The sequence below is a fragment of the Columba livia genome, chromosome Z (assembly GCF_036013475.1).
Source record: "Columba livia isolate bColLiv1 breed racing homer chromosome Z, bColLiv1.pat.W.v2, whole genome shotgun sequence".
NCBI classification, from domain to species: domain Eukaryota; kingdom Metazoa; phylum Chordata; class Aves; order Columbiformes; family Columbidae; genus Columba; species Columba livia.
In genome coordinates, this window is record NC_088642.1 from 33311193 (window position 1) to 33325812 (window position 14620).

Below are 14620 nucleotides of genomic sequence, written 5' to 3' on the forward strand. Positions count from 1 at the left end.
TTCCACACAAATACAGAATATGTACTTTTCTGTAAGACAAAATCAGTTCAAGCTCCATTAAACTAAGTCTGTTAACACAACACCATTCTGAAATATCTGCTTCACAGAGAAAATGACAGGGCATATGATCAACAGGCAACAAATTCCCAACACGTGAATTAAATTAATGTTATTATGCCACAGAAGACAACTGTTCTTTGAAAAAAGAAGAATGAACAAACAGAGGCCTCTGTTAGCCTTAAGAGAAAGCAGAAAAAGAGCAAGCATTTGTTCTAAGATAGATGACAACCAGTTTTAAAACCAAATCTGTTGTCTTATTTCAGCAATAGCACCACACTGTAACAATAATACAAACAAGAATACCCAATGTTGTTCTTATTCAATTGCAATAAATAGATATTATTTACTGGTTTTCCATGCTCCAAAAATTTAAACACATTTTTGTCTATGAAAAAAATATTACTTTACAATTATTTTTCCAAAACCTATTCATTGCTATTGCCCAATCTTTTTAAATGGAAAAAAATAATAGGCCAAGTCAAACAAATTCTGTTACTTCCCACATTACATACAGATTTTGGTTCACTTTAGAATCTAGCCATTCAAATTCTGTTGACTAGGTCTTCTAGTAATATTAATTTTAATTGTGAATAACTAACAAAATAAAGTTTCTAAGTAAAATTTTCACCATAAATAAAAGGCTTGTCATAGGTCGAACTGCTGTCAGTTTGATATAAGCATAATAAACTTTCTAATTATTCAAATACAGGTAATTAAAAGTGAGTTTGTTCAATCAGCATGGGTCTCAGAAGAATAAGCTCCTCATTCTGACTATTCAAATGGTTTCCATTCACAACTTAAAATGCCTCTGCATTTATCAGTATATTTATTCCAGTGATGAAACTAAGGAAATAATTAACACATCCATTTACTTCAGATAAATAAAGAAACAGCATTAATCAATAATTTGTAAGCTATATTAATAAAGGAACATTTTACTTTCTGAAGCACACATCTCTTGCCTTGGCATTATTCTTAATTACCACACGTGACTATTTAAACCTCAATATCTAAACATCAACATAACAGGGTAATGAACTAGTACATAGGTGAATTTTTAATCATGGTGTAACTTTCAGAACACCATCCCTTACCTGTCTTAAGACTTTTTTTGTTGTGCTTTGCATATGAACAGTCTTGGATAGTTTTGTCAATTTGTTTGGAGTAATAATGGTGGATCTGTAAAATAAGCACTAAACATTACAAAACCAGAATTTTCTTACCAAGGGTTTCAGCTTATGTAAATGGTGTAGCTGGGCCACAAAAGCAGCTGACAAAGATCAAAAGAGTGTGTATGTAGAAATGCATCTTCATGATACCCTTCCTGATACCAATGGGTCATGTTTGAGCCAAAAATGGGATTGCTTCATTTAGTAGCTCTCAATGACTATTTTTGCTTCACTTCTCACAGACTCTGCTGAGTCCTATAAACTTTCAGCATGTGTAATGTGTCGAGAGTTCCACAGTTTCCCCCCACATTGCCTAAATAACCACTTTTTTGTTGCTTTGAGATTGCAAATAGCTAGCTTTTTTGATATCCCCTACTGCTGCATATTAGATGTCACTTTATAGCTCTCTATTGCACTTCCCTTTCACAACTCTCTTTTGGGCAGAAGAATCATCGCCTGCAGTCACTCCTCAGACAGAATCTAATCCTACCATTTGAATACCTTTGTCAACCATCTCCTGAAGCTTTTCCAGTTTTATTACATCCTTCCCCGCCCCCCCACCCCCAATATGTGGATGAGTAATGCACATAGTTTTTAAAAAGTTAAATATCATGGTATACCACACATCTGTTGACTGATACAATGATAATCACTTGTTTTCTGCCTTGCTTTCACAATAATTCCTACCTGTATACTTGCAATTTTGTGACCCCTAATCACAGGACTGACATTTTTATAGAAATATTTAATGGCTAAATATCAAGCTACATGAAATATGCGAAATAAAAATTGGTTTTCGTACAGATAATCTCACTTTTATTTTAATTTCAGCTGCCATTTTAATAACCAGTCATGCAGCTCACTCATATTTAATATCTTTAATAACACAGTGTGATGAGCAAATTTTCCAAGTAACTATTTATTACTTTTCTACCATATTCTCTCATTCACATATGTGCTGGTTTTGGCTGGGATGGAGTTAATTTTCTTCATAGTATCTATATGTGGCTATGTTTTGCATTTGTGCTATAAACAGTGTTGATAGCACACGGATGTTTTAGTTATTGCTGAGCAGTGCTCATGCAGAGACTAGGCCTTTACTGCTTGTCAAACCATTCCACCAGTGATCAGGCTGTGGGTGTACAAGAAGCTGGGGAGGGACTTAGCCAGGACAGCTGATCCCAACTGGCCAAAGGAATATTCTATACCATACGGCATCATGCTAGGTATATAAAGCTGGGTGAAGAAGCAGCAAGGGAGGACATTCAGAGTTATGGCGCTTGTGTTCCAAATTAACCATTACGTGTGATGAAGCCCTTATTTCATGGAGATGGCTGAACACCTGCCTGCCCATGGAAAGCAGTAAATTAATTTCTTGTCTTGCTTTCCTTGTGTGCATAGCTTTTTATTTACCTATTAAACTGCCTTTTTCTCAACCCATGAGTTTTCTCACTTTACTCTTCTGATTCTCTCCACCATCCCACCAGGTAAGAATGGCTGCATGGTGCTTAGTTGCCAGCTGGGGTAAAACCATTACATGTATTTTGAGAAGCACAGATTCTGGTATGCGTCCCTGTGAAAACTGACCATAAAAAAAAATCACCCTTTTACCCCATATTTTAACAATTTTTCTGTCAGTGCAGGAACTTTCCTCTCAGCGAGCTGCACTAGTTCCTCTGTGTTTCCTCTTAGCCAACTGTCCTGCTTCCTGCAGTGTTTGGTGTCACTGACACTGCAAAATACTTTCGAGTTCCAAAAAAAAAAAAAAAAAAAAAAGTATTTCTTTAGTTTTGACTGATTTGCCCAGTACTGACATATGATCTCTGCTCTTCTTTCAACCTCTCTCAAATTCACTGTAAAATTGGCAACTTATTTGCAACCTTATGTCACAAAAGCTATCAAAATAGTGTTAAACTACCAATTTCACACCAGTGTTACCATTTTGATTATTTCACCCCTGAATACCTCTAAAAATCCTAGGTGTATGCCATCTAGTTTGGCTATTCTCTTCATTTTGTTTTGTACCAGCTCATACAGGCAAAATATGTCTTCAAACAAGTTCCCCCCTTGTGGAAAATTAATGTATGAAAATCTACCAAAACACTTCTAGAGAAAAAAACACAAATAAAATGCTAAGACCACATTGTCCCCATAATGTCTTCTGAGTGCTTTTGTTTTCCTCAATTATCTTTTGGCACTACAAACTCTCAGACTTCCTGTTGCTGCTGCTGTAGAAAGATAATTTCTTAATTTTTATGTTTCTTGAAATTACTTTGGTTAACAAATGTCTCATGTATCTTGAAATTCTTTTGATTTGCCTTGCTAAGGATTTTTTTTTAAGTTTAGTTTATACTTAGTCATAAGAACTGTATAGTCCTTACATTTTCTTTAAGCCTTTGGCTACCTGAAGTACATATTTTTGCCCTCAGCAGACTCTCATACCCTGCTGCTTAGCCATGCGGGATCCCTTTTTCCCCTTCTCAAGCCTTTCTTGCTAAGCAGGATATGTTTGCTCTCTGCCTTCAATACAGTATGTTAAATAGTCTTCATGCCATCTGCCATGACTTAAATCTCAGTTGTTCCTTACAGATTCTTCCTTACAAGAGTCTGTGTTTATAATTGTCCTTTCTGAATTTGAGCACAGCCGTAGGGAGATTTCTTGACTTCTGCAGCCCTGCAAGTATATTGAATCCACAGAGAGATTCAGATGAGTTATTTTGAACCACATCCGCTTGTCTTTTACTTCTTCTCTCACAGGATCTTTGACTATCAGGCACGTCAGCTGCATCACTCAGCTTTGTGTCATCTGCAAACTTGCTGAAGATGCACTCAACCCCATTGTCTATGTCATTCATGAAGATATTAAACCATACTGGTCCAAATACGAACCCCTGAGAGACACCATTCGTCACCAATCTTCATCTGAACGTCAAGCCATTGACTACTACCCTCTGGATGTGACAATCTAACTGATTCCTTATCCAGCAAACAGTCCACCCATCAAATTGATATTTCTCCAACTTAGAGAGAAAGATGTTGTGGGAGACTGTGTCAAAGGCCTTACAGAAGTCCAAATAGATTACATCTGTAGCTCTTCTTGTTATCCACTGATATAATTCTATCATAGGAGGTCACTAGGTTGGTCAGGCAAGACTCGCCCTTGGTGAAGACGTGCTGGCTGTCCCAATCACCTATCTGTCCTCCATGTACCTTCAAATAGTTTATAGGAGGATCTGTTTCATGCTCTTTCCAGGCACAGAGGTGAGTCTGAGAGGTTGGTAGTTCCCAGTGTCTTCTTGCGATTTAGATCATGTTAAACTTACAGCATCATTCACAATATCCTTTAAAGTTCGCTCAAGAATCTGCTGCTGCTTCCTTTTCTTCTGCTGCAGACACCCAGAGGGTGAGCATCCCTTGACTCCTCCTCACTGTTAGCTAGCAGATGGCTCTTATGCTGGATGATATGTTTTACCTCACAGATGGTAGACACGCTCCCGTATAGCTGCCCCCAATGGGCTCTGGCTCTGCCAGATGCCTGGGTAACAGTCTCGTACTTTCAGCACAAGCCCCATGGCAGAGTTATGGTTGCCCTCCTCCCATTCCTCTCCACGCAATAACCTTCCCAAACTGTCTTGGTTATCTTGTGGACAGGTTTTATTTACAATGTAATCGGAGAGCCTTGTTACAGACCAAGTATGTATCCCATCAGAGGAAAAAATCTGTCCCTTGAGGATATTCATACCATGTGACCCTTGAGGTAATTGTTTATGTCAGGAAAGGGACACTTTCATAACATCATGGTGTTCACGAGATTTTCATAATCTTTCACTTCCACTTTACAAAATAGCTATTTTAACATGTACTTAGTTCTCTCATGAATTATGGTGGTCCTTATCTTTAAAAAAATTCAAGTGCTGAAAACATGCGTGGTAGACACATCCAGAACTGCCAGCTTTTTGTTTTGCACATTTCAAGCATATTGGCTGCTTCAGCTAGCTTTTCAGATGCCAGATAACAAAACACTGCACCATTCTAGAACCACTTGTGCAGGTGCTTCTTACGTACCTAACACCCATAAACCTACAAAAGGACCCATCAGTCACCATAATGTCATCTTTGTTGAAAAAGTTCTTCTGCTCTTGTCTAAATGTCCAGCCTAAGATAATGAAAAAAACCACAACATCTTGTTGTTCAATGAGATCATCTAACTGTCTCCTCTGGAGTTAATCTTTATGAACAAATATTTCAGGGCAAATTATTTGCCAATAATTCCTGAAACCCCAGAGTTTTGTTATCCTGTGTTATTTCAGAGGAGTATCTGCACAGTACACAGACATTAGCTCAACTTATATCACACAATTGAATAATTAGTTAAAGGTTTAATTATTTAAAACTACAAAAATCAAGAAATCTAGATTTACCCCAGTGCACTGGTAGTAGAATAAGTCATAATACATCTGAGTGCATGTAGGTGTACATGCACTGAAATTTACTTTGCAGCATGAAACCTCAGTTAATGCAAAGCTACAAATAACAGCACATGACTGATGAGAAACAGATTTGCAGTGTCCTCTTCAAAACTACATTTGTCACTTAAGTTAGGCCTACATCGTGGTCTATGTTTATTAGTTTTTCATTACACACACAGTGTAAAACCACCTGTGAGAACAGGTCTTTATTTTTCATACCTGCTGTATGTTTCTGAAGAAAATTTTGCATTTTTTTCTGGTGTTTTTTGTAAAATAAAACTTTCACATACAAGCTGATCCAGAACTCAGAATAGCAGAAAAGTATTTGCAAGTAGTAATGAATTATTTCACTAGATTTTTATTGGGCTATTTTCAAATATAAATGAATTCATCCTGTTCACAAAAATAAAGAGCTTTTCCAAGTATTATTATCATATAATAATGGAAGTGCTCAAATAATCATTCTGAAATCTTCTTGTTTTGATAATGGTGTCCCTTCTTTAAACAACTCTGAAAATTAGTCTCAAAGAGTAAGCTCTCCTTTTTTAATACACAGGTTATTCAAAGAGGGAGCAAAACCAAACCCATGCAAGTTGTGTGTCCAAATCCATGATTCTAATGACACAGAAGTGAAATCACAGTGAAAAGACTATAAACCAACCACAAGCTAAAATGTGTGGGAACAAAACACAGCCATCATTCTTTCACAAATACAAAGGTTTCATTTATCCATTTTACCAATGGAAACTGACCACTAACTTTCTGCTTAAAAAGAATCAAATCATGAGATGATCTCAAGTTTTGCCAAAAGAGGGAGGCTAACATTCATTTAATAATTTCATTTTCGATTTCCTGACAAACTGTAAAAGCTACTTATGGCCTCAGAGTCACAAAGAAAGGCAGAGCTCTGGTCTTTCTCCAAAAAATACAATAACATGAGCAACTTTTGCAGTGACAAGACCTCTGGCACTTACTCCAGCAGAGCTGGCATTTCATTCATCAACAGATAAGGTGCACATGCATACACACACACACAAACACTAGGTTGTACACTACAGCAGAGCAACACATTTTTAAAGTATCTGCCATTTATGAAGTTAACTCACAGATTAAAAAAAATCTTGACTTTTCCATTTTTTTGTTGTTGAAAGACAATTTTTCTGTTAGTGAGCATTTAACAGCTTCCATAAAGCAATGAAAATAAAGAAAAATATATTTAGCTTTTATAAATCAGATACATATGTCTGGATCTAAGACTAATGCTTTAAGTGAACTGGGAATCACGTGCTTTACTTTTCTCTTAAAATTACACACAGGCTAATGGCCTAAGAAAACAGGAAAAACATATTTTTATTCAAAACGACTCTAGCATTGAAATGTTCAATAACTCGGTAACAAAACACTGCCGTAGATGGCTAACAACAACTGTTCTTAACCATAAACTGTAGAGTATTCTAAGGAACAACCTCTTATTCTGTAGCTTCTCAAATTGTTTGTGATCAAATAGTATTAACTTCATGGCCTTGACAGTATGCTAAAACAAAAAAACAACCAAAGAAAAAGCCGTAACATACACACACACACCGAAGAAAAAAACAAAACCAAACAACCAAACCCAAAAGCTAAACCAGTTTTTGAAAAAAATGAGACAGATGACAAAAGATCTTTGCATAATTTGGGAAACAACAATTATTAGACTACATTTCTTTCACTCTTAAACATCCAAATCTTCACTTGCTAAAATTCACTGATAATAAAAAATTATCCCATTATATTTTCAGATTTCATGTGGATATTAAAAATAAACTATGTTCTGAAATTAAGAGTTAAAATACCTCCTTTTGTTTTCCATACATATTTGCCTGTATAAATATACTTCATCATTTTACAAATTACAGTATTTATATTAAAGCTTTCGGTCAGCAAATCATTACAGCTTAACATGAACAAACAACTCCTCTGTTTTGGTTCTGTCTTTAAATCATTTTTGGAGATAATGAAAATCAGCCAAAATGAGTGACTGCAAATAATATAAACGACACATTTATTTAGAAAAATAAACTGAAAATGCTGTTTCTCTGTTAGATTTCTCTATGAAGTATAGACAAATGGCTAGAAAAAATTTATGTCAAATACATATTACAAATGACTTCTTTAGCAGTAACCGGGGCTATAATGTCAATGTTCAATAGGAACATTTTGGATGTATAATTCAATAGACTAAGTTTCTTGGCTGCTAATATGATAAAAAATGGATGCTATTAAAAAGATTATATCCCCTTTTTAAATACACCTTCTCATGTTGATGCTTTTTCATATATATACATATATATATATGTATGTATATGTATTTATTTAAACCTAAGAAAGGACCATAGTCCTTTCTGTGAAGAGATCCCCATAGTGAAAGAGAATGTAAATGTTTTTCTTCAGTTCTAACTTTTTAATTCCTTTTGGAGCCCCGACAAAATATAGCTTGTTACAGTCAAAAATCTCCTGGGGCCATCTGTGCAAATGGTGATGCACATCATTACCCTGAATGGAAGTGACAGTGCAAATACCAGAAGTGCATCAAGATGCAATCTCTAACAGCTGAACTTCTTCAAAGTTGGGTGGAGGACAGGAGACAGCATCCTTTTAAGCAATTTAAAATCACTGACGCCCTGTTCCTGTATGGCTTTGAATATGTACAAGGGATGACAGAGGTCTTCTTTCCCCACAGATAGAAACATTCCTCTGTTACAGTAAATGCATTCATTTTCTGCTGTCACCTAAGTGCTTCATTTCTCCTTTTGGCTACATATTGAAATACTCTTGGATGCTGGCTGGACCCATGAAAAACTGATTGTTTGTTACTCTGGTTGCTCAGCACAAAACTCAAGTGTCAGGCTTGGAAAGAGCAGTTTCTGCAATGGGGCAAGACATTTAGTCCTCTTTACGCTTCTTTCCTACTAAATGGAATTTAAGGCTGTGGCTTTTGCCAGGACTCAGCTTGTAGCTTTCAGATCTGAGAAAGATCATTCAATGCAGATTACGCTCGTGATCAGTTGTGCTCTGACTTGAAGGGCTTTTCCATTCTCCATGGAGGGTCAGGTTCCTGGTTACTTCTCAGATCTGGCCTGCAAGAAGTCACAATGACGAATCTGATACGCAATTAATTAACTGACGTGCCTCCGGATACAGATATTCCTTTAAGCCTGAAGGTGCTGTTAAAGAGAAAAGAAGACAAGGACAAGATTATAAAAATTTTACTTTAAATGGACAAAGTGAATAGTAAACAAAACAGAATTTTGAATGATCATTCCATTTTTCGTGTAAGCAAGAGTTCAAAGAATTACAATACTTTTAATCTTGACCTTTTATAGCTATATTTTGTTATTGGTACAAGGCTTGGTTCTCTGATGGAATAAATGGGTTAAACTTCAACGGCGTCTTTGGAATTGCATTGTATTACACCACTTGAGAAACCAGTTATTACTATCCTAGGCCTCAGAGTGTACAAAGATCGTGAAATTATGTTTTTTTTAATATATATATATATTTTTTTTAAATTATTCTTTTGAAGAAGATTACCCTTATTAAGCTAACTAACATAACAATTCAGCTTAACAGTATGCCTTAGGGCACAAGAACTCCTGAGATCGTTAAAATAAAGACCTATACATTAAGCATTTGAAAAAAAAGTCTAAAAGTTAAATGTAATTTGAGAATCTGGATTCTAGTACCTGTTCTCAAACTAAAGAGAAAGTGAATTCAGCAGTTTATCAACTGACAACTAAGTTTCCTAATTAGTAAAATGCTATATAAAATTTTGATTTGTGCCTTCACTTTTTTTTTTTTTTTGTGAAAATGCTTTATATTTGTATAAAATACTAAAATAATCTTAGAGTTAGTGAAAGAGAATAATACTCCAATCTACTGCTGAGGTCACTGACTCACTGAATTTCCTTTATTTATTAGAAAAGATAAAGCAGCATCAAAAAGAGAGACATTGGGATACTTACCTGTTGGTAACTAGGCCACTAACTTGGGTTAAATGATCAAATTCACACCATCTGAGGAAAACAATGAGAACTTCCTCTTCCAGGGTTGGTGATTTACACCCAGAGCTACATACTGCAAGGGGGAGGAAAATTACTTCTTTACCACTAGTTTTATGAATCTAGCCCTTCATTCACTCCATTCATTCATTTCCTCTTACTTCATAATCCTTCAATTTGGTAGTTGAGAGGTAGTACGGAACTTCACTTTGGCAGGGAAAAAAAAATTGAAAATCGTCTGCTGTGAACCCTTTTTATTTTTTTTTTTTTCCCCTCGCAACTGAAACTAAATAACAATTATTCAGAAAAACTTAATTAACATTCAGGATTGTAACAGTGGACTAATATAAACCAACAGTCTAGCAAACATGGTATAATAAATTTATGAAGAAATTGGTCTGGATGGCAATTTTTTTTCCTAATCAACTATGTAGGGTTTGGTTCACATAATTAATTGAAAATATGAGTTTCCTAAGCATCTGTTAGCAGCTTATTTTTTAACTGAGGACAGCTTTCATATTACTAGAAACACACAACCCTTTTTCAGCTGTCACGGTTTCTGGCTTCAATTACATTTGGACTAATGATTCGTGTATGTTAATATGTCATAAAAATCACAGAAAAAAGATGGTATTGCCCTTTAACTCAGATTAAAGCTCATGAAATAGGATGAATGCATGTATCTATGTAAAAGTAATAATAGTAATAATCTAAAAAGAAACAATACAAATATTATTTGTTCTCTATCAGAAAAGTTGTTCCTCAAACTTATTCTGAATGCAGTACAATACAATGCTGATCAGCTGAAGGCATGAAAAGCAATATTTTTTTTTCTTTTCCTCTGAGTTGTAATTCATAAACATATTCAATATCATGCCCACAAAACCAGTAAGTCATGTAACAGGCATGCCTGGGTTCCTCTAGCATCTCCCTAATTCAGTTGTCAACCCACACAATTTGATTCATTCCCAGTCGTACAACCACATGACAGACACTTTCATTTCATAAACATACTACCAAAGAAGAGCTTGCCTTTTTTTTCTTTATAATACCTCTGCTAAGAAGCACAAATTACACCACTGCGAAAAATGTGATGTACCTCTCCCCATTAATAAAGAATTTGTTCAAATTAGAAGATTATGGTTAACCTTGCTCAGTGAAAAATTCAGAAGGTGGCAATGCCTGCATTAAAAACAGAAGAGGAAGTTCCTCTTGGGACCTTGAAAAAAACCACACACCTATGACCTATAATTACAAATCATTATTTTACACATGAAGAATTGAGGCAAATAGACAAAATAGGCCAGTCATTGGAAAAAAGTGTCTGCTAATTAAAGATTCCTAATCTGAATTGTCTAGTTCTTCGTTCTATAGTTTTTTACTATTTTACAGCCAGGCTTTATATTCAGATCACTACATTTAATTAATAATTAAATGTTCCTTAATTACACCATACCTTGTCAGTTTCCTCATAGTGAAAAAAAATGACCTTACTAGGGAGCTAGAGTACAATTTACAGGAGATGGTTTTGTTCACTCACACCCCTACTCCTCCATTTCCTTACTTTCACAACATCATTATGTCATTCTCTTCCTTCTACAGCATAAACATTTAGTCCCAAAACCCACAGACTTAGAGAAATCAGTAATTGTTTTCCCCATTCCAAACTAGACTTCTGTAACAAAAAATAATATTTTACTTCTATGCTAGTATGACATGAAAAACACCTACTCCCTTCTGTTTCGTTCTGTTTGTCAGAGTTTTATTAAAAACTGAAAGTGAGTCCAGTCCAATCTACCATCACACCCTCTTGTCATGGCTGTGACCATAGCATTGCTGCACAGAGTGCTATGAAGAATGCTGTGCATGGAAAATATTAAGGGAAAAGGCTACTAATGGAAATGACGCTTTCACCTCAGACCTATGGGACAGATACACGTGCACCGGTTAGCATAAAATGAACAGTGATATACAGGTTTGGTACAAAACAGGAAAATGATAGGAGGGGGCATTTACCTGAACTTAGTTGATTAAGCAATGCATTTTATTTTAAAGATACTCAGATAGAGATACTCAGGTTCAACTTACAGTAGTTAAAAGAACAATCAATGCAGTTTGATTCTATAGTGGCATGACAGAAAGACATCAAGCAAACAATATAAAAGGCATCTATCAACTTTGAACTGATGATTGCAGTGGTGACTGCCAATGATCACAGAAAAAGAAAACTTAAATGCTAGTTTCTGTGCTGGGTCTAGTGCCTTTTCTCAAGAAAAAGGAGAAAACAATTATTATATACAGTTTAGTATAATTCAAGTAAATCTGTCTTTCTCAATTAAATGTGATATGCGTTTAACATTTAATTGAGAAAGACAGATTTACTTGAATTATACTAAACTGTATATAATAATTTCCACATAATTTAGAGAGTATGATTAAATAGTAGCCTAATTAAAATCTCCATTATTTGAGACATTTTAGCACAGACAGCATAATTTGGACATATGTTGTTACCTGTCATCAGCACACTGGCAGTCAGAGCACATGCCAAGCTATTAGCTGTGCTCACATATTTGAGCGTATAACCAATGTGCCTAAGGAAAAAAATAACTACAGAGTAATAAATCCTCCTAAACACAGAGCACGTATTTTCCAGATACTGTTTCAGTAGTTATGACGTCTGTTTCAGTTACTCAGTTACACCTGAAAGATACAGAAATATTTAGATTCAGATATAGACAGTTTTAACTACATTACTTTGGGTTTTTTGCTCCTTTCAGATAAGATTCATTACTATGCTAATTTCTTCAATAGAAGAAAGAAGGGAAAGAAGGGAAAGGGAATGTTTTTTGTAGAGTTTTTTTTTGTTTGTTTGTTTTTGTTTTTCTCTTGTTGCTATTGTCCAATAAATCCTCATCATTACCCTTGATGTATTTTTTTTTAAGGTGCAAGGTTAAGTAAAGGATTTCAGAATACACAGAGCTTTGGTCAGAAGTCAGAACATTTCTGATAAAAATGTATATGTTTTACGACTAAAGAAATTCTGCTGAATGCAAAACCAATGTTTTTACCAAGCATTTTATTTCTCCATCAACATTTTAACTACATAAGTTAATTTTAGCATTTTTGTGTTCTGTGATATAGCACTGTTGAGACACCTTTCTCTGTAAAAACTAAAACCAAATCCAAAACCAGAATATTAACAAATCCACCACCATACTTCTTTGTCGTTCTTGTTTTTTTCCTCAGAAGCTCCAGAATATTTATTTCTGTGTGATTGCCTCATCCTACTGTTTCAGTCTGTAAATAATTTATATGCCAACAAGCAGACAAGAATTCTCAGTTGCTTATTGAAAGTTTTTATTATTCTTTCAAAGCATTGAAAGAGACTGTAAATGGCACGAAAAATCAAAATACCTCAATGTATACATTTCCAATTTTTTTCCTTTTAACACTGTAATTCCTTTATATGTTGAGAGCGTGTATTAGCTTCTACAGCAGCATTATTCTTATCATCTTACTAAACTCTCCTAAAAATATTTCTCTAATGTGATTATCAAGCTATCTCTTGTTCCAGCTTTGATATCTCTAGAGCTTTCTCTAATACCAGTTCTAGATACAGTTCTATAAAGATAATATTAATTAGAAATCTGTAAATTATGTCAGAGACTATATGAGGAAAAGCATTTATTAAATACACTTTTCCACCTGAACTTACACTGCCTAAATAATTTATTTGTAGTTTACTGTCTTTATGTGTTTGCACATAAAAAATAAAAACATGAACACCATGAGAATACTGGCTCTGAGAGCTATTCTAGTTGATTTTTTATAACCAAAATTTGTGGTAGCAGAAAGGTACAATGAATGTCAGGAGCATCATGCTTGTCAATATATGAAACTCATAAAATTTCCTGTGTTTGTGATTTACGAACTGCTGGTCAAATTGCTGTGATGTTTTTCTTAATAATGTTCCAAAAAATTTGGATTTCAGAGAAGCAATTTGTGGGACTGACAAAATAAAATCAAGCCTTTTTTGCTGATACCACTATTTTCCAACACAGTTGAAATCTATGTAACTAAATTTACCCGGTGATATCTTGACATCATAGAAGTCAATGGCCTACATTAGGGATTGCTATGATGAATGCCAAAAATGTCAAAAATCTGACTAAAAATGCTAAAAGGGGAAAGAATGGCACTGGAAAAAGTCCTACTAATTTATCCTGGGAAACTCTGGCAGCCTTGTTCACTGGTCAGAGGCAACTCATCTGGTAAGAGAAGCATCCATACATTTAACTAGAGAATTAAGAGCTTACTTCCTTGGCATGTACTGAAAAGAGATACAAATAAGCTTTTTTTTTTTAATTCCTCAGATATATTTTTAGCTGAGACAATACATTTCTGTTCAGGATTTTCAACATTTAGAAATTATTTTATGAGGTCATTTATCTTGACATGACTTTCTTTTCATTTGCCTTTTCAGTCACTCATCCGCTTAAGTAACAGAAAATTGTTTTGGCAGTATCTGAAAACATGTCTTAAGCTAGAATTGGTTATGCCAAGTATTAACAGATTTCTAGGAAGCCTACTTCTTTTTTTCATGATTTTTTACACATGTTACAATACATCCTTCATGAGACAAGTACTTACAAAATGTTTCTTGGAGGGTATTTTTTCTCCATTTTGCCTCTCTGATACATGTTTACTAGCTTCCAGAAAAGCTATTTTCTCAAAAAAATTGTGGATCTTCCTTATTTTGTTTTACAGTTAGGCTTCTCACGTAGACTTGCTTAAAAATCAAGGCCAAGTAAACTTGCTTGCTTATTGATGGCTGTAATGGAATACTTATACATATATGTAAATATGAACATAAATGTAT

At 34.9% G+C, this 14620-nt stretch overlaps 1 protein-coding gene across 3 annotated transcripts in view; it reads right to left on the reverse strand.

Annotated features, from left to right (window-relative positions):
- Positions 1-6040: 6040 nt before the first annotated feature.
- The window catches only part of PRR16 (proline rich 16), a 154455-nt gene continuing 145875 nt past the window's right edge, over positions 6041-14620 (reverse strand). For 2 of the 3 annotated variants that reach the window (XM_005506224.4, XM_065045331.1), the window contains one exon: positions 6041-8904. The gene's annotated coding sequence lies outside the window, so the exon portion shown is untranslated. Of the gene's footprint in view, positions 8905-9702; positions 9815-14620 lie in introns of all 3 variants that reach the window. The other variant, XM_021292598.2, reaches the window with a different exon arrangement.